The sequence below is a fragment of the Equus caballus genome, chromosome 19 (genome assembly GCF_041296265.1).
Source record: "Equus caballus isolate H_3958 breed thoroughbred chromosome 19, TB-T2T, whole genome shotgun sequence".
Taxonomy (NCBI): Eukaryota; Metazoa; Chordata; class Mammalia; order Perissodactyla; family Equidae; genus Equus; species Equus caballus.
The window spans coordinates 15,804,959-15,825,975 of NC_091702.1; the positions used below are offsets into that span (position 1 = coordinate 15,804,959).

The 21,017-nt window shown below is 37.1% G+C and overlaps 1 long non-coding RNA gene across 2 annotated transcripts in view; it reads left to right on the plus strand.

Moving 5' to 3' along the window:
- Positions 1-973: 973 nt before the first annotated feature.
- Positions 974-21,017, plus strand: part of LOC111768980 (uncharacterized) — a 300,357-nt gene continuing 280,313 nt past the window's right edge. The window contains exon 1 of one of the 2 annotated variants that reach the window (XR_002801657.2): positions 974-1,193. This is a non-coding gene — a long non-coding RNA (uncharacterized lncRNA). Of the gene's footprint in view, positions 1,194-5,644; positions 5,804-21,017 lie in introns of those variants that run through there. The other variant, XR_011428737.1, reaches the window with a different exon arrangement.

Genomic DNA, 21,017 nt, shown 5'->3' on the forward strand with positions numbered 1-21,017 from the left:
AGGGGCCCCACAGAGGATATAATCAAGCTATGGTCCACATTTGCCTGGAAAAATATACAGTCACTGTAGATGGGTCCCTTGTTAAATAGTTTCAAAGTCAAATTTTAATTTTAAAGGAAAAGTGAAATCATAGATCTTGATGCAAGCAGAAAGTAGGAAGAGGGTGGGGGCTGGGACAGCGATGCACATTCATTTTGATCTGTAGGGAATAATGAAACATCCAATAATCACATTTCTAAATGCATTTCACAGTATACAAGCCTTTAAGTGTTCTATTCTATTAATTAATTAAACTTATATCTTCTTCAGGTATACAAATTATCCTCTTTAATGGAAAGAAGCTTAGAGAGATATTTAGAGGGAAATTACTTCAAGGGGCTTTTGTTGAAATATTAAAGGTATATGAACACCTTATCACACTAACTATAACTGAAACCGTTTTACGGTATTCTCATACTCCAGTCAGTATAATGCATTGATAAGGAACACACTAAACATTTCCAGAGGTAAGGTTTGTAATATTTTAAAGCAGCAGAGCATATTTAACACACTTGGATTGTGTTGGTTCAGAGGCATAATACTTCTCTTTTGGAAGGCTACCTTTGAGTTGAATTAAATACCCCAATCCTGGAAAGTTCTGATAGTAGCTAGTGTTCATTATTTTCCTTGGAGATGAGTCAAGAAGTAGAAAATTAACTTGCTATCCCTTATTTGTACGTATATGAGATCACAGATTTTACTTTATTGTGAAATATGAAAGAAATAGAACATTCGTAGGCAACAGAATGAGGCTTTCTTGCTTTTTTTGGTCTGCACAAAAAAGTGTAAATAAGAACATTATGCTCATCTAACAAAGAATTTGCTGACCGTTCTTGTTGCACCTAGTTGTTCTAAGTTTGCTGCAGCCTCTTCGATGCGCCTCCAGATGGCGCCCTGGTGCTCGTTCTCTCCGCCCAGCGGCCGACCAGTTGCCAGCTGCTGAGGAGAATGAGCTTGGAGCGGCAGGGCTTAACCCAGCGCGGCTCCGAGGTGAGTTGCTGAAGGACTCTGGGAGGCAGCTGCAACAGGGCATCACTCAGTGTCCAAGTATTTCCATTTCTGAGAGCAAAAGGAAGAACTTAAGCGGGCGGCAGTTGGAGTGTAAATTGCTTTGTAGTATTTAAAAGCAGCGTGGATCGTGGGCAGCTGAGCTGGTACGTGCATGAGAAACTACTGAATGGAATTGTGCTGGGTAGGAACCCGTCTGATCATTCTTTGTGTACCAAACGTTCTGTGTCCTGAATTGTGCCTACGTGTATACCCTCATTTCATTCTCACCTAGATCATGGGGGCTTGAAGTCACAATCTTTCTTTAATTTTCCAACGTGATATAATTAAAGCTTTACAGAATATTGTTTATTGATATAAATATGACCTTAGTAATGGTCTAAAGAAACACACGATAATGGCACCGTAATACTTTTATGTTTCTTTGTTAGAGAAAAAGAAAGAAAGAAAGAAAGTAAACCTAAATCATATTACCATGTAGTTTTACCAGATATGACTTTTAAAGACAATAGCCAAAAAAATATGTTTAACTACCCTGGACTAGATAATCAATCATTTTTACCTGTAGGTGTAGACATAATCACACCTATAAAATATGAATGATTTTCACATCTGTGTGACAGAAAGAATGTTGTGTAGCTATGAAAACACTAATGATGAAAAATACATATCTTGTGTACATACATTTTGTATGGTCTAATATGCCATGGGAATGTGTGTTGTGTATGTGTAGATAGTCACATGTATATGTGACCCAGATTCAGAATTATTGCACAATTATAAAAATGCTTGTGTTGGATGTGGATGGATTTTTGCACTTTCACACATAATATTTCTATCTAGATAACTTAGTATGTAGATTATCTATTGCCAAAATAATAAATCAGAATTTAAAGAATGTACTTGTTTCAGTGTTATATTTTAAATGTCCTAAGTTTCATTCAATTATGCACTTAGTTTTCTATGCTTTTAAATACTGAGGAAAGGTTGTTTTTTATATTTGGAGCATAAAATATTGGCCAAAGTGGTTATATCAAAATGGGATGCACAGATATATAAATATAGGTTCCCTGGACTTGAAGTTACTGTAGCTGGAATCCACAAGAGCTCTGACCAGGAGTTTACGTTAGAAACTAGCCAGAAATTGAAAGATTCAGAAGTTCAGAACTAAATTGGAAATAGCAGAGACTGAGATTTTACTCTTAGTATTGTTACTCTAAAACTAGCCTATAAGTTAGACTACTTATAAACTTGTATGTATTCCCTGATAACAGATGTGTGCATGAAGCAGACACTGAATTTTATGTTCTGCCATTGCACATAAGCAAATATAACACAATTCGCCTTAAGAAGTATGAATTGAGAGCTAACTATGTAAGATAGTATGCTAAATCAAGCCTAGGATACCAAGAGAAGTTAGAAACAGTCCCTGCCCTCAAAAAGTTGCCAGTCAAGTGACTAGGATTGGCGTATTCATGAACATGAGTATACAGTAAAATACAAATCAAAATAAATGTTAGAGAGGAGAATACACAAGGCGTATAGCATCTAAATGGAGGGAGAAATCTGATTTAAGGGCTTTAGTAAGGGCTTCATATTGGAAGGCACTCTTCTCGGAGGGGTGGAAAGAATGATTTTGCTGAGTGAAGATGATAATGTCCAGTCAGATATTTAGTTTGTGTTGGTACTGCCTTCATCATTGGTTTCAGATGTGAGCAGTAAGGAATAATATTATAGAGGTAGGTGGGCAGTGTTGGAGATGGTCTTGAATATCAGGCTGAAAATTCTGGATTTCATCATTAGTTCATTCCTGGTGCCACTAACAGTATAGGCATTCAGTACTCTTTTAGAAACACTGAGTGCTGTGCATGATAGTGAGAACCAGTATGAAGTTTTTAAAAAAATATAATCTATTCATTGTATACCTATCACATTTAAATGAAATTCCAAGACATGGAAGTCTTTTTCAGTATTATATCCACAGAACCTGGAAATTTCTTGAAAAATATTTATCTACCATATGAATGAATGAATGGAAAATGGGCATAAGGCCAGGATTCTATGTTATTTGCATTTAGTTTTCCTAATACTCATCAATGATTGACAGCCTCAAAATTTACCAAATCTTGGGAGCTATGTCTTTATGGCTCAGGTAATGCAAAGCAAGTTCCCTAGAATAGCCACTATTGAGGTTTAATCTTACTCTGTTTTTGACCTCTTACATGAATAGTCTTGCCTTCACATTTTTAAAAGGGTTAGTAAGATAATTCTGAACTGCGTAATTATTCAGACAGAATTCACCAGTTCATCTTCATGTCTGTACAGTAGACATAGAGTGGATATGTAACGCAGTTAAACAAATAAGTTCGGGGAAACAGTGGGAGAGTTTGAGGAATGCCTTTGCACCTTGTAATATATGTTTACCTCTTTACATGAATGCTTCAAATATTTGGTTGTCTCCACTTAATTTAGGTCAAACTCTCTAGAGCCTCTATAATTCTGGGGCTGCAAAGTGGTCACTTGAGAGATCCTTTGCCATTTGCTTCCGTAGCTTTGCGGGGTACTGAGGTGGCATGCTTGGGGACCCAGCCCCCATATACGGAGGCAGTCCTTTTCTCTGTCCCTGTGTAATGACGTCTCTGTCTTTTATGGACAGCAGCAGGCAATACGTGAAGAAATTAGTGAAGAAATAATTTTTTGTCATTCGAAAGGATGATAGTAAATAAAAATAAGCAGAAATTTTAAAGGAGCTTATAAATGTCGGTCACTCAACTAAATTATAAGTGAATGTACAGTGTCTTACAAATAATAAGGCCAAATAAACAATGTCATTGAACCAACAACATTAAAAAATAAACACACACCTGGAGTTTCCCCTTTTGCCCAAGAGAGACCTTTCCTCTGTAATGATGATTTATATATCTTAATTTAGTTTCATATAATTCATCTAAAAATATACAAGTTTGGAATTTCTCAGTTTAAGAATATATGTTGATGGGGTTTATATGTGTTGGTTAAACTGAGGATGCAGGATTTGTTTCACTTTGAGCTGATCTGCGCAGAGTCAGGCTTTTTCTCTCCTCAGTGTCAGTATGACAAATTTCCCCACCAGTCCTGGTCTCCATCCTGCTGGACCTGCTGTGAGTGCTGTATTTTAGCCCACGTGAGAGGAGGTAGCAAGACATAGTGACCCAAGACTTTCACCTTATTCTAAGCCCTGGGGCATGGTGTGGCCTGGGGACTAATGGATTAGGGGAAGCATAGCTTCTTCAAATAAAGCTGGATATTCAGTTTCAGAGAAATATACTGCAGTGTGTACTGCAGGCTTTTCCCCCTAGTGGTTGACTTAAAGCTGTTGTTTCCTGTAACAGTTGAAATAGACTTTTCTTTATAGACTGGAGCTAGTTTGATCAAGATTCTCTAACTTACGTTTTTAAATACTTGTTTCAGGAGAGCATATGATTTTCTTTAACCGATCGTTTGAAAGATACAAATATAATGCCTTAGAAAAAGTACTGGGGGCTTTTCTTTGTTCTCCGGAAGGCTAGGCATTCAAAAATACACAAATGCAAAATATACACAAATAATGGAAATTTTCCACTGCTGGATGGCATATTCTACTCTTTCTTAGTGTAGAAAAACTTTTCTTCTTCCTCTGGTGTCCCGATGTCACTGTTGTCCAGAGTGAGTGTCACTGAATCAGTTTAACATGATTCTTAGCCTTTCCAATCACACTGTAAACTCCTTAAAGGAAGGAAACAATTTCTGTGCTTCCTTTGAATCTCCCTGTTACTATACTAAACACACTGCCAGCCACAAACAGCACTGAAGTTGGTTTGTTTGTTGACAATTAAATAAAGATTAAATTCTTATTTTTTTACACATTCACTTAAGTAGATGTAGTCACAGACTAGTGACTTGTAAGGGGCAAAATGGAAGACTTTCTAGAGGCTCCATATACGGGGAATGTTACGCCTGACACACCACGACAGAAGGACAAAGTTCCTTCTCCTCAAATCAACTGTTTGAAATGAGACATCTGTTTTAAAAATAATATTTGAAATATGGAGATGTCTCTAAAGGCACAAAACTTGCCGCCACTCGGTAAAGCTATTTACATCTGGAATAGATACCTTCTGGCACACCTGTGTCTCTGGGGTATTTTGTAACTGCAGGTAGAATATTCCAAAGTCAGAACTGCTGAAAGTTAGGGCACATCAGAAGAGTTCCTAGTAGCAAGAATTAACCTTAAGGAACCTTGGGGGCACTGATATGCTTTAGAGCTGTTCCTGGGGGGTGAAACATGTATTTTTTTATAACGAATATATTTATGAACATATAACACTCTGCCACCCAGATACATAAAAATGAGAGTTAGTAGCAGCAGAGTTTTATTTTAGCAAGTGCTAGTAGAAAATAACAAAGGATCTGTGGCTGTATTATTAACAGGAGTGGAGAACTTCTCTTGTATCTTTGGACCAAAGGCTAACAGAAGAGCTCTTGGTTACTAAGATGTATTCTTTTCTGGTCTCGGGCTCATTAACGATGGAAGTAGGAGGGAGAGGGTATAAAGCGGCAGCTGCAGCTGTGGGCACTCAGATCATTTGTCACCTGGCATGAAGTTAGTGTTGGCAGCTCCAGAGTTCCAGCACAGAACACAAGGAAGCAAATGCCAACTGCTTGTTGTTCCTCACCGGCTTGCCGGCTCACTCCGACTCATTCTTCAGATCTCTGCTGTGGTGCTGGCTTCCTCCAGGTAGCTTTGCCCCAATCTCTAGAATACTCTTGGCACCTTTCTCTCTGCCGTTATGGCCTCATATTCTCATCCTTGCGTTCACATTTACTGCTTGAAGATCTGCCTGCCCTCCTCACTAGACTAAAGGCAAGAGCTGAGTCTTGCCCAATATTGCTCAGTGTCTGTGTCTGGTTTACAAAAGGTTTGTGAATATTTATGAATGTTGTCTGTTGCATGATGGTTTAATGACTATGCATGGGCTTTGATGTCAGTAAAAGTTCCGTTTGACTCTCAGTGCCACTTATAAGGTGAGAAGTAAATAAACTCTGTTTCAGTGCCTTCATCCACTATCTGGGGCAATTGTATACATGCCTCTTGAAGGTGGTTGTTAAGGTTAAAAATAATACCTATTATTATTATTATACTATGGTCATTTTCTCATGGGCTTTCTAAATATTAACTGAGCTAATCCTCAAAAAAAAAATACCTTATCAAGTCAGTACTATTATCATTCTATTTTATGTAAGAAATAGAGGCACAGAAATGTTAAGTTACTTGCCAAAAGTCACAGAGAGAAGAATAATGAACGTAAAAGGCCTAAAACAGTGCCTAGGAGAGAGTAGACTCGTACCAAATGCTGGGATGGGGATACTGCGATTTTCTGTTGGGAAGGCTGATTCCCATGTAAATGAGAAATTACCCCACACCGTTAAGAACAGTTTGTTCCCTGACTTCAGAGCCTTCTGTTGCAGATATTTTCGTAGAATTCCAGTGGAAGCCAAATATGGTCAGAGAAAAACTTCTAATGTGTGTAATCTGAGAGGATCTTTATCTTTCACTGCGCATTTTACAATGTTGGGTATAATAGAAACTGAAGAAACCCTTGTAGGAAACAAATACATTCCTGTTATGGATCTCAGAATAAAAAGAAGCAAATGATAGCATGGCCCATTTTAATACTTTGCAGCATTCTTTATTTGTTTTGTTTTATTTGTAAATGTTTTATTTATAAATGATTTTATTTTATTTGATGTTTACTTTTTCTCACTATAAAATGTACACATAATTTTGTAGAAAATGTGTAAAACACAGACAAACTACAAAGAAGAAAACAAAAGTAAGACATAATTACTCAACCCAGAGATAACAACTATTAACACTTTGGCATATTTCCTTTCTATCTTTTGATGCCTTTGCATGTACATACGTTCATATACACACATGCATTTGCACACACATATTTTAATTTAAAATCGTGTAATAAATGTAATTTTATGTCCTGTTTTGTGTCTATTATTTTATTATGTCATTAGCAGTTCTTTAAAAATTGTAATTTTAGTGACTGCATATTATTACACTGTGTGGCTGTATCATAATTTTATTTAACAATTTTGCTTTTGTTTAATATCTCCAAATTTTGGAAATTCTCCTATTCTTTCCAATTTTAACCTTGATAAACAGACCTGATATAGTGCTTTACATAACAGATGTACCTCCTAAATAATCATATTTAGATGACTAATTAACATCTAATAATAAGGTTGTTAAAGGAGGGAATGTGTTTCTTCTCAGAAGTAAACAGGCCAAAAGAACCATTTTAAAATGGCTTCACGCTTAAGGAAATGACAAAGAGAAAACAGAGTTGCAAATGGAAATGGATTAATATCTTTTGAGTGCTCATGATATGCTGCGACCTACGAGGGGCAGCATTATAATCACCATTTTACCTTGGTTATCTGGGGCTCAAAGAGGTTGAATGACACGATCAGGGTGCTTTAGTAGCACTGCCAAGATTCAAATATAAGTCTCACCTCTAGGCCCGTTCTCTCTTTCATCCCACCATGCAGTCCACACAGCATGCTGGCGGCACTCATAGCTCGACATGATATTTCATTTTTTTGAGCTTCAGTTTCCTCTTGTGTAAAACAGAAACAGTAATTCTCACTGCACAGGGTTTTTGTGAAGATCAATTTGAATATTATATAGAGATTGAGATCCTAAGGAATATGTCCTAGGACTCAGTGTTAACATTGAGGTTGATAGATATGTCACTCTCTCACACTGATAGGGTTTGCAAGTCCCCTGGGAGTTGAGGGACTGGCAGGAGGCTTGTTAACAATCCAAATTCCCAGACGTGAAGCTAAGAGATTCAGAATCTGAGGTGGGTCATTGCCTTTGTTTTTAACAAGTTTCCTTGGTGATTTTGATGATATATTAAATGGCAACCAGAGATACAGACAACCAGAAAAATGAGGCTGAAGAGAGGATGAGAAGTTTAAGATGACACATAGAAATTTGGCAGTCATTGGATATTGGTTGGAAGTGGACTGCGCCTGTGCTTCCCCTCCCCTCCTCCTGTGGGAGAGCTTGGCTGGAAACTACCTAAACTGAAAACTCTGCTTTGAATTTTTGATTTGACTTTTTTTAAGTGAGACATCATAGGATTAGCTTCTACCTTCTTTGCATTTCCTTTAGATTTTTCCAGCCTTCCATACTGGATATTAGTTGATGAAATTGACCTTGCCTACTACATAAGGAGCTCCTGGAGGACAGGGTTCCTGCCTCGTTTAAAGAGGGTTCTCAAGAACCAGTTTTTGAGTGAATTACTTTTCAACTCCTACTTTCAATATTTTTAGTACTTGACAGAAACATTTTATAACTTTAAAAAAGTTCTCTATGGTAAATGTATACTACTAATTCTTTAAAATGATACCAAAGGTTTTAGGATATTTGCTTTTTTTGTGTCTTGAGTATTTGATGTGATTTACTTAAGAGGATATGAAGAAAACATTTTTAATATCTAACACCAATATTCTCCAAAACTGTTTTTCTCAGGAATTAGTAAACTGCCTGACATTAATTTCTTTAAAATTATTATTGAAGGTATTGAATTCCTTGCTGTATCTTCAGCTACAGAAACATTTTCAGTTGCGTCTACTAATTTTATGGATCTGTTACGGAATGATAAACTTAATGGAAGCTAGATATTTGACTGATAGGAAAGTGACATTCCTAGTTTATTACTAGGCTTTATCTGGTTAAATATAACCTATAGGTTCTCTATAGTTATATTTTTGAATTGGCCCTTAACATATAATCTTAAAATCTTAGAAAGCTAAAGAAGAGCTTGAGCAGTGATTTTCGGGATGAAATGGGAATCTCTACAATTTCAAAGCACTTTCAAAGAAGCTATGTTATATCTTCTCTTGCTAATCCATTACCTGCATTGTTGTGAAATTCTTAGTTAAGGGTTAGTTAAACCCTTTCCAAAATCTCCCCTGCTGCTATATAAGCCCACATGTTCTTGCTTGATCTTAGTGGAGACTGAGAAAAGCTGATCACTGTCCTTTTAATGCGTGCTATTTAGATACTGGAAGGTTATTATCAAAATCTTCCTCAGCAAATATTGCAGACAAGTTACCTCCCTAGCCTGTGCATTCTGATGTTTTCCTTCTTCAGAGGGTCCAGAGCAGCTCCTGCATCTTCACCTTCAGGGAGCTGCAAGAGGGGCTTTTTCAGGCCTCCCTGCTTTCTTCTTCTTTTTTTTTTTTTTTACTCCCCAAAGTCCCACTACATAGCTGTATATCTTAGCTGGAAGTGCTTCTAGTTATTTTATGTGGGACGTTGCCACAGCATGGCTTGATGAGGAATGTGTGGGTCTGTGTCCAGGATCTGAATGGGCAAACCCTGGGCCCCTAAAGTGAGTGTGAGAACTTAACCACGATGCCACAGGGCCAGCCCTTTTCCCTGCCTTCTTATTTCTAGCTTGTAAAATCACTTTCTCAGGGCTGGCCCGGTGGTGCAGCAGTTAAGTGCGCACATTCCGCTTTGGCGGCCCAGAGTTCACCAGTTCAGATCCTGGGTGCAGACATGGCAAAGCTTGGCAAGCCATGCTGTGGTAGGCGTCCCACATATAAAGTGGAGGAAGATAGGCATGGATGTGAGCTCAGGGCCAGTCTTCCTCAGTAAAAAGAGGAGGATTGGCAGCAGTTAGCTCAGGGCTTATCTTCTTCAATAAATAAATAAATAAATAAATAAAATAAAATCACTTTCTCTGGTTGTGGTTTTATCTAAATTCTCTTTTAGCTGTAACTTCTTGACCTTTTCCACTTGCCTTCTCACCTTCCACAGTTGACCAGCCACACACAGAAAACAAACAAATGGTGGCTGAATCCTAAAAAGGCACTTTACAGTATGATTTTATGTATTCATGATTTTGTATGCAAATTTCAGGCACCTATCATCATTGTCCTTTAGGCATGTAGTATTCATATGCAGAGCTTTGTGCCAAACATTAAATGGGTTTATAAATAATGCAAACGAATAACCTTGCCCTTGAGATACGTAGGCAACAGTGACAATAACATTACTACCCATTTGCTGTGCATTGAATCCTGATGACAGTCCTGATGGGAGGTAATATTTATGAATATACCTGGGAAAAAAACCCAAAAAGACCAGGATTGTCTGACTAAATGATCATGCCGATCGTTTCACCTAGTTCCTGAGAAATGACTTTTCGTCAAAGTAAAGACCTCTTCTATCCTTTAGCTTAGAAATTTTCCCTATCTCTGTTCTTTTTATATATCCTCAATAACAATATAGTTTTGTACTACCCAGTTCTAGTTACCAAAATTTCTGGGTATTTTTCATTCTTATCATTGTGCAAAGTACCTTCTATTCTGGCATGTTTATGGATTTTTCAGTTTGCTAAGGTTCCTAGAGTCTCGTTACTTGCCACTTTCTACGTGAAATCTTCTAGCCAGTGTCAAAGGGAGCTTATTATGTGGACATCTCACATACAGGAAATGAGATTCACTACAGACTAGCTTTGTCAAATTTGTACCCATTTATTAAAATAAAAATTAAAATTTGGGGTAAAATTCATTGTAACAAATTATTCTGATGTATGCTTATGATTTTGAAGGTCAATTTCAAAGACACTTTTCATATGTACCATCATAGTTTTTAGAGTACATCTTTTTAAGCTTTGTGGATATATTTCTTAGGTTACTTCACTGTTGCATGTTGAAATTGTTCTGTAAAATAAAAGTGGAGAGTCACCCCAGCCTTTGTCATTACTGCAAGATTGGACAAATTACAAATGGCCAAAGAAATAATGTATTGAGTTTGTGAGATATGAAAAACTCCACCAATAAGAAAAGGATACTGTTTAGCTGATTTGATGATCCACATAACATTGAGGAGATTATGAAAAATCTAGGTTTGTATAATTATTAGGCTAGATATCAGAAAATGATACTTTGAAAATTGCTCTGCAATTTTTAACTTTCATTTACTGCTGATAAGCAAACTGCAGAGCTTGAGAAATTGCTCTGTTGAATTTTGCCTAAAACTCTACTTAAACAGATCAATTACTGATTTGGGTTTTATTATAAAAAGTATTGTTGAGGAAATTTCCTGTATGGCCCGTAGGGAATGAAGTGTTCCAAAATTGTTGTTGTGGAATGGTTTCTTAGGATCTGATAACAAATTAAATTATATCGAAACTAATTTATTACAAAGATAAATGTGGAATGCAGGAGACTAATAGAAATAAAAGAATTTCAGCCAATAAAACTCCAGGAAATATGCTTTCTTCAAAAAGCTGCGGTGATGACACAGATATCTTAATTGATGTCTGGAGCTTCATTTTGATAGAGTAGTCTACTTATGACCCAAAATGTCAGCAATGTATGCATGAAGGCTCATTCTCAGGTATTAAATCTGAATGTAATTCATCAAATTATGTGGTTAAAGGCAGATAAAGGCCTGGGAAATAGCAGAAGGGCCTTTATCCCCTGCCACATTTTTATTATTTTGTTTTTATTTCTATGCAACACCTTCTCCTGTCTTCTCTGCTTGTCTGCTCCATCCCACACCTGGAAGAGTTTGGAAAGAGATCCCTGAGTTAAGAGCTCCACTAAGATTAGAACACTGTGAAAATCAGGTGATCCTGGTGGGATAGGGGCGGCATCTTAAAGCGGCTATTTGTGTTCCAAAATACAGGCATCTGCACCTGCAAGAAGACTTTTGCCATCACAGTCAACTCTTAATTATTTAGAGAACTCTCCGCTTTGGAGAGACTTGGCTCTAACCCCAGACCTGCTTCCCTGCAACACCTAACTTTGTTTTTGGCTGCCAGCAGCATAGTCTACTTAGGAAGGGCTCAGCTTCAAGACAGAGGAGGAGACTGTTTGTGAACCAGTGTGTGACAGTATAGAGGAGTCCAGATTCCAAAGGCAAATATAAAGGGTTCGGGCGTACTGTTTTGTGCACCACAAAACATGCCTCTTTTTTCCACCATATTAAAAGAGATTTTGAGATTTGTGTTACCTGTAATATATTTCAATACAGTGCATACTTGAATATATTTTATGAGGTCTCCCTTAGCTTCATGCTTAACATTTAACCATCTGTACGTCCAGTCATCTCACCCTGGCTACACACATTAGAGAGTCAAATATTTGTTTTCCTTTCAATACTACCCTCAAAGGACTATTACATTTTTAACCTTCCCTGAAGAAATTTTAATACTCCATAAAAAGAAAATGTAACATACACAGTGGGAGAATATAACATGTGCTGGCATTTTGGATTCCTGATCTTTGGAAGTATTTATTCATAAAATGTAAATATTTAAAAAATATCACAGAGCAAACTATAAATACCTTCTAGTGTCTTTCTTTTGCTACCAAATATATAAAACAGCTGTAATCACTATGGTAGGGAAGAGACCATTTTACATTTCCAGTTCCTGATATATTCTAAGAAGGTCTACTCAAAGCCTTATCAGAAACAAGATACTAGATGTTCATATAAAGTTAGCAATACAATGGGACATATTTAATGCGAACACTGCTGTCTCCTCCATCCCTAAGTGAAAAATATTAGAGGTATGGAATCTCAGTATTTAAGAAGGACATTAAAAGTATTATAATCTAGCATCCACAGGGAGGAGGTAGTGGTAGGGGATGAAAGTGTTGAGAGAACTTGGGGCCAGACTGTTTAGCACCTTCCCTGTCAATTCAGAATTTGAACTTTATTCATTGGACCCTGGAGGCTTACTTGTGGTTTCTGCGTGGGCTAATAGGACTATTGCTTTTGTGTTTTAAAAAGCCATGTGGCAACAATGTGAAAGATGAATTAGAACAAACATCTTGTTGGGATAGAGTGTGAGACTGAGCTAAGTCAGTGGCAGTATTGATGGAAAGGAGGGGAAGATTTAGAAAGGCACTTTGGAAGTAGATCAACAGGTGAGGGAAAGTGAGGAGTTAAGGATGACTGACATTTCTAGCTCATGTGATTGGGTAGCTAATGATGTCATTAATCATAATAGGGAATAGTAAGTAAGCTTTATTGAGGGGAGACTTCAGATTTTAAGGGAAAAGTAGGATAGTGGAGTGGAGATAATGAGTTGAGAGTTAGTCCTGCTCAGTTTGTAACCTGTTGGACATGCATGTAGAACAATGTTTCTTAACCTTGGTACTATTGATGTTTGGTGCTGGATAGTTCTTTGTTGTAGGGGGCCTGCCTTGTGCATTTTGGGATGTTTAGCAATATCCCTGGCCTGTACCCACCCCTCTCAGGTTGTGCCAACCAAAAATGTCCCCAGACTTTTCCAAGTGTTCTCTGAGGCAAGGACAAAATCGCCTCCAGTAGAGAACCACTGATAGAGAGACAACAAGGAGGGTGGGGTAACTGAGTGTCTAGAATTTAGGATACAGATGAGACTTGAAATCAATATTTAGAATCATCAATAGTGGCAATTTAAGCAATGCGAATAGATGAGACTGTGCGGGGAGGAGTGTAGATGATTATATAGTTATCTGATTTTTGCTTGAACAGCTCCAGAGACTGAAAATTCTTAAAGTCATGAGGTAGATTGGGACAGCCCATTCTATTTTTAGATACTTTAAACTGTTTTATATTATTATTTTTATATATTGTTACATATTGAGCCAAATTCCTTGTATTGAGCCAAAATTAATCTTTTCATAACTATCATTCTTTAGTCCTGCAATTTTGTGATGTATAAGAAATATATAAATTTGGTCATTTAGATGACAAAATATATTTCTCATATATATTTGGTGTTCATCCACAGTTCCTGGCTCACAGTTCCCAAAAACCTTGGAATTTCCTGAGCAGTAAGAATAATGGGAGCATCTTTTGTTGTAATATTTGGTTGCTTGTCCTTGGTTCCTGGAAAAATGCTTCAGAGCCCTAAAAGTGAAATGGATGTCTTGTTATTCATAACAAACCCATTTTACCACAACTGGGTTTATGTTAATGAAAGTGACTTTTGGAAAGAATCTAAAGATGGGGGCTGGCTCCTAGGGGAACCGACCATAAATAGAGGGTTGTAACTTTCAGTCCCACCTCCTGATTTCCAGGGAGGGGAGAGGTGCTAGATGTTGAATCAATCACCAATGACCAATGAGGTAATCAACCATGCCCATGTAATGAGGCCTCCATAAAAATCCAAAAGGAAAGTGTTCATAGAGCTTCCAGGTTGGGGAAACAGAACCCTTCCATGTGCCACCGTGCTGGACCACAAGCTCCCTGAGGACAGAGTTCCTTTGTTCGGGACCTTGCCATATATATCTTTCATCCCTCTGTTGATTCATATCTTTTGTAATAAATTGGTAATCTAGGGAGTAAATGGGTTTCCTGAGTTCTGTGAGCCCTTCTAGAAAACTAATGGAACCCAAAGTGGGGGTCATGGGAACCTTTGCTTTATAGCCATTCTGTCAGAAGTACAGATAACAACCTGGACTTGCAGTTGACATGCTGAGTTGGAGGGAATTGTTGGAATCTCCAGTTTGCAACCAGTCGAGTCAGAAGCACAGGTAACCAGACTTGCGATTGGCATCTGAATGGAGGGCAATCTTGTGGGACTGAGTCCCTAACCTGTGGAATCTGATGCTATCTCCAAGTAGATAGTGTCAGAATTGAGTTGAATTGTATGACACCCAGCTGGTGTCCCGAGAATTGCTTGTTGATATAGGGAAACTTCCCCCCAACAACACACATTGGAACTGGTATCAGAACCTATTTAGGTCCTAATTTTGCTTTCACAGAACACAAAACAAGTCTATTAGGACAAGTCAAGTTAATTTTCCTAAATCCCTCCACATATTTTAATACAGCTATTGAGTTAATTTCTAGAATTAACTATAATTGTCTCCTGGCTAAATATCCTTAATATCTTCAGCTCTCTTTGCGTGTTATATTTTGAGATTTTTTTGCAACATAAGCACTCTCTATGAAATGGCGACCATTTGAAATATCCTTCTTAAGGTACAGAACAGAGAACCGAACAAACTCCACATTTGATCTGAACAGTTTAAATGAAAATAACTGTTCAGTTTTCTGGTTTTGGACATAGTATTTTTATTAAAACATCAAAAATTACATTAGCTTTATTGTCAGTCACGTTATACCATTGTCTCTTTCTTTGTTTCTATTTTGCATGAACTTTCTGTTAAATTACATTTCATGTCATATACTACTGATTTTTTTCGTTTCTAACTCAAGCATGGAAATTTATATTCATCCTTTTACAAATGCGCTCTTCTTTCATTTAAGCCCATCATTTCAACCTGCCTGATCCTTTTGGATTATGATTTCATCATCCAACATGTTTATTATTTCTCCCAGTTTCATGCCATCTGCACAGTTGATCAGAATATCCCACAGACACGTTTATCCAAATCATTAATAAAAACGTGAGTAGGCTAAGTTCAGAGTTAATGGGATTATATAGTGCTGTGGATATTCTCTTTAGTGTTTTTCACCTATGTTTTTTTAAAGATCTCTTTATTTTCATGGAATACTATAGAAATGAGGCTTATGGATAAAGATTATGCTCCACCTTTCCCAGACAAAACTTTCAAATGTAACTCTTCTGTAAGAAATAGTGAAGTAAATTATGTTCCATTTATAGAATGGAATTGAATAGTATCACAGGGAAAATGATTTTATTAAGTAATAAAATAATGTTAAGTGATAAAAGTAGGGTACAAATTTGAATGCAAAATATGACATCACTATAGATACATAGATGTAGATAGAAATATAGACCTAGCTCTAGCTATAGATAACACCAGAATCTTAATGATAATTGCCTCTTTTTTTTTTTTTTTTTTTTTTAAAGATTTTATTTTTTCCTTTTTCTCCCCAAAGCCCCCCCGGTACATAGTTGTATATTCTTGGTTGTGGGTCCTTCTAGTTGTGGCATATGGGACGCTGCCTCAGCGTGGCTTGATGAGCAGTGTCATGTCCGCGCCCAGGATTCGAACCAACGAAACACTGGGCCGCCTGCAGCGGAGCGCGCGAACTTAACCGCTCGGCCACGGGGCCAGCCCCAATGATAATTGCCTCTTAAGTGGCAATTTTAGAGGCATTAAAATTGATGTGATTGATGCTTTTCTTATTACTATTTTGTAGTCTCAGATGTTGTATAATGAATTTGTCACCTTTATATGCAGAAAATAAATGTTAAAATATGCTTCTATATTATATAATTTTGAATCAACAAAACCACAAACAAAATCTGAGGGAAAGTGCATGCACCTCTGATGACCAGGAATTGTGGAAAAGATTTGACGTTTAGTGATAGGAGAAACCTTTCCAAGGAAGCCACAGGTTTTCAGTATTCCCTAAGAAGAAGGGGAGCTGGAGGTGCACCACATTTACCATCACCAACACTCTGCCCCTACCGACAGATCTCTTAAGAGATGAGGATGTGGCTGGTTAGACCAGAAGAAGCTGTCAGATGGGGAAACAAACCTGCCTGTCTTTCTGAAGAAGGTTGTTATAAAGATCAAATGTGTTGATAAATGTGAAAATTTGTATGTAAAAATACTAAAAGTCCTATTCAAGGGTAAGTTATTGATGAGAAGGAGTTTAAGTAGTAGTTACCTTAATCTGAATGAGTATTGTGCTTCATAAATATGTACTAGAGATGTTTGACACCCTTCAGGATAAGTTCCTTGAAGAAAGGTACCATATGCTATTAATCTACTTATCTCCCAACACCTAACATGTTACCTTACACTTATGAGTACATATCTTATGCATGGATAGAGGATGAATTGCATTACTGGAAATATTCGCAAAATAGTAATATTTTTTGTTAATGTAAGAGAAATGGAATAATAAATAGTGTTATTATAAATTATCAAGTACTAACAGTGTCATTCTGCCATCTTGGTGAAGCAGATGATCGATTGATATTATTGCTGAGGGATAAACAGCATTTGATTTCCTCCTCTTTCTACTTCCTAATTTTAGTCACTCACTGAGATTTTGTTCTTGGTCCTATTTTCTATTTATATCTTTATAATTTTTATTGTATCCATTGATGTGGTCTAAAATATCTTCTCAGGGCTGATATATCTTAAATCAGTCTTGTCTTTTTCCAGTTCTGCATTTCTGACACTTTGCTAACCATCTCTTCTGGTTATCTTCATATCTACTCAAATTCAACATATATAAAACCTAACAAAATTCATAGCCCTGTGCTGACCACCCACCCTGCAAAATACACATGCAACACACCCACTCCTTTAGGTGTCTTTTCTGTTAAGGACATTAGTCTTTTCTAGTCATGTATGCTAGAGTCCTTGTTCTTCCTGGTCCCCTTTCTCCATACTTTATCCCCATCATAGCAAAAAAGTTTTCAAATCTTAATGCTTTCATCTCTAATGATACCTTTAGAATCCATCTTCTTTCTTATTTACTTCCAAGATCAATTTCAGGCCTTCATAATCAATCATTTGACCATCATAACACTCTCTTCTAGCTGTCAAATCAGAACAACTCTTGTTTTACTTCTTCTCAGTTCAAAATCCTTTAACATCTACCCCTTTACCTACTAATTTTAATTATACTATTAAGCTCCCATGAATATCACTTGAGAGGGATAGCCTTGGGGAAATGTTAACTTAATTATTCAAGATATTCTAAACTTTAACCTTATATAGTGTGTTTGATATCATAATTCTGAGGTTCTACCCCAAACTGATGTTTGCCTTTCTTTTCCATATAAGACTCCTTGAGTATTATCCCCACTGAAAGAAGGAAGCAGGTGTTCATGTGAGGGAAGTTGGATTTGGATTTCAAACTCTTGGGCACAGAATGGAAGACCTACGTCCACTAGTATAGAATGAAGAGGTGACTTGGCTTCAACACTCAGGTAGTATCAGGTAATCTTTTGAATGACGTCAAATGGCTGCAAGCCTCAGCTCTTTTGTCTATGGTCCTGTTCAGGATGGTACTAAGGAAAGCCATTTGAGTCTGTCTTACGTGTATTTTACCTTCCTACTGCCCTCCCTTGACTATCATTTAACAAAAAATGAGGAATGAAGTGGGGTAAAATTAGAAATATTTAATGGAATAAGGAAGTCCTGAAGAGAGTCTCAAAAGAGGGAAAGAATGCTCTTTCTTAGAGAAGTTTAGCAAGAAACTTCTATTCAGAGAGAACTGTATGTTGGGTGACTCCGTAACCGGAAATGGTGAGTCAGGGGCAGGTTGACTAAAGAACAAGACTTAAGCTGGTCTAAATGGGATGAAAAGACTTAATGCCAAGTTATAAAGAAGGCTATGAAGCAGCAGATTAGTAGAAAAATAATTTTGCTCTTGATCCAAATACATTAATTTCGTTTCACCTGTCATATGTCACATTTAAAGGAGGAAAAGCAGTTTGTGGATGTGAAAACAGTGTTTTCATTTTTAAGTATGCCCCAAAAAAATGCTGACAAAAGAAACAAAGACGATGTTTTGTTTTTGTTTTCTTTTTTTTTTGTGTGATGAACCCTGCAGACCTTCAGATAGATTTTAGGGATTAATATTTGATCCACATTATTGTCTTTAAAAGCCCAAAGTGCTAAAACTATTAAGTCATTTATCTATGCATTTCTAATTATTTTAAAGAAAAAGGCTGCATCACACATTAAATGTTAAAGAAAATTTGTTCAAAATAAGTAAATGGAAAATTGCCAAAGATATTTTCTTTTTTTTGCAGGGAAAGATTCACCCTGAGCTAACATCTGTTGCCAATCTTCCTCTTTTTTTCTTTTCTCCCCAAAGCACCAGCATATAGTTGTATATCTGAGTTGTAGGTCATTCTAGTTCTTCTACATGAGCTGCTGCCACAGCATGGCAACTGACAGATGGTGGTGTGGTTCCGCAACCGGGAAGCAAACCTGGGCCGCCAAGTAGTGAGTGCTGAAATTTAACCACTAGGTCATCAGGGCTGCCTCCAAAGACATTTTATTTATAATTTGGGAGATGATAGAGGTAGATAATACTAAACTTTAGGCATATTATTGTTGCAAACAAAAAGCTGTTTTACAATGTTTATCTAAAGCAGATATTAGTGTGGTAAATAATTTTAAACATTCCATTTAAGAATTGTCTTTGAGATTTTTCTGGACTCTTACTCCATTTAGTGGAAAAATCAGATTCTGGGAATTAAAGATTTTGGCTATATTCTATCCATCCTATGCCTTGATCTCAATTTTCTCGAGTTGTGAAGAGAGTTAAAGTGCCTACTAGTATCTAGAGGTATACAGAGTTATATCTAGGTATATAGAGTTAAGGGTTTAAAATGATTACCCTTTCTTACTCTACCTCTTATATCCTTCATCCTACTTTTCAATTCTTCGAGAACTAGTCCTTATCAAGATATGATCTGGGAATGGTTTAGCTATAAGCCCTTCAAGGTGTAATCTGCATATATAACAAAGACCATGCAGATTTAAAGCCACTCCAACTAATAGTCTACCTTTACTGTACTTAGAAAATGAGCTCTCATTCTTCCTGAGACCATTTCTTCAGGAGTAGTCAATCTCAGGTTTGAAACAAATAGAAAACTCCAGTCAGAGTAGATAAGGAAAGAGTTTTTGTAACCCTGAGATGAAATTCTCCGCCAAGGAATTCTGTCTGTGCTCTGCTTGGGGATAAGGGTTGAAGGGAGGCCTCACTGATTCAGCTGTCTTAGTTGTCCCAATGCCCCCTTATAAAATTCAACAAATCAAAGTTAAGCAGAAGTTGTCATTTACTAATTTTGCTTTATTTTAATATCCCTGAAGTGTTGAGAGAAAACACCAGAAGAGAATTGGACATTTATTGTGGAAACTATTGACATTCTCCTTAGTTGTTGAATACAAGATGAAGGGGTGAGCCACAGAGCAGGGATAGACAGGATAAAAAAGACATGTGTCTTATAGAAATATCAGAGGTCTCCTCAGTAAAGACCACCAGAGCCTGCTAACACGTTGCTGAAAATGATATGGCAATTTCAATAACTTCTTTTCTCCTTCTCATTCTTCTCCTTTCCTTTTTAATTGTTTAACTTTTTAAAGACATTTTTAAAATGAGTTTTAGGTTCACAGTAAAATTGAGCAGCAGGTACAGAGACTTTTCATAAACCCCTTGCTCTCACACATGCATAGCCTCCCCCATTATCAGTATCCTCTACCAGAGTGGTACATTTGTTACAACTGATAAACTTACATTGCCACATCATAATCACCCAAAGTCTGTAATTTATTCTAGGGCTCACTCTTGTTGTTGTACATTCTATGGGTTTGGGCAAATGCATAATGACATGTATCCACCATTATGGTATCATCCAGAGTAGTTTCACTGCTTTCAAATTCCTCTATGTCCTGCCTATTCATTCCTCTCCCAAACCCAAGTCCCTGGCAAGCACTGATCTTTTTACTGTCTTCCTAGTTTTGCCTTTTCCAAAATGTCATATAGTTGGAATCATACAATTTGTAGCCTCTTCAGATTAGCTTCTCTCACTTAGTAATATGCATTTAAGGTTCCTCTGTGTCTTTTCATGGTTTGGTAACTCATTTCTTTTTAGTGATGATTAATATTCTATCGTCTGTGTGCACCACAGTTTATCCATTCACCTGCTGAAAGACGTCTTGGTTGCCTCCAAATTTTAGCAATTATGAATAGGGAGACTATAGATAGCTGTGTGCAGGTTTTTGTGTGGACATGCGTTTTCAACTCCTTGGGATAAACACCAAGGAGTGCAATTGGTGCATTGTATGATAAGAGTATGTTTAGTTTTCTAAGAAACTGCCAAACTGTCTTCTAAACTCCTCACTAGCATTTGTTATTGTCAGTGTTGCAATTCTGGCCATTCTAGTAGGTGTGTAGTGGTATCTCGTTTTAATTTGCATTTTCCTCTGGTATATGATGTGGAGCATTT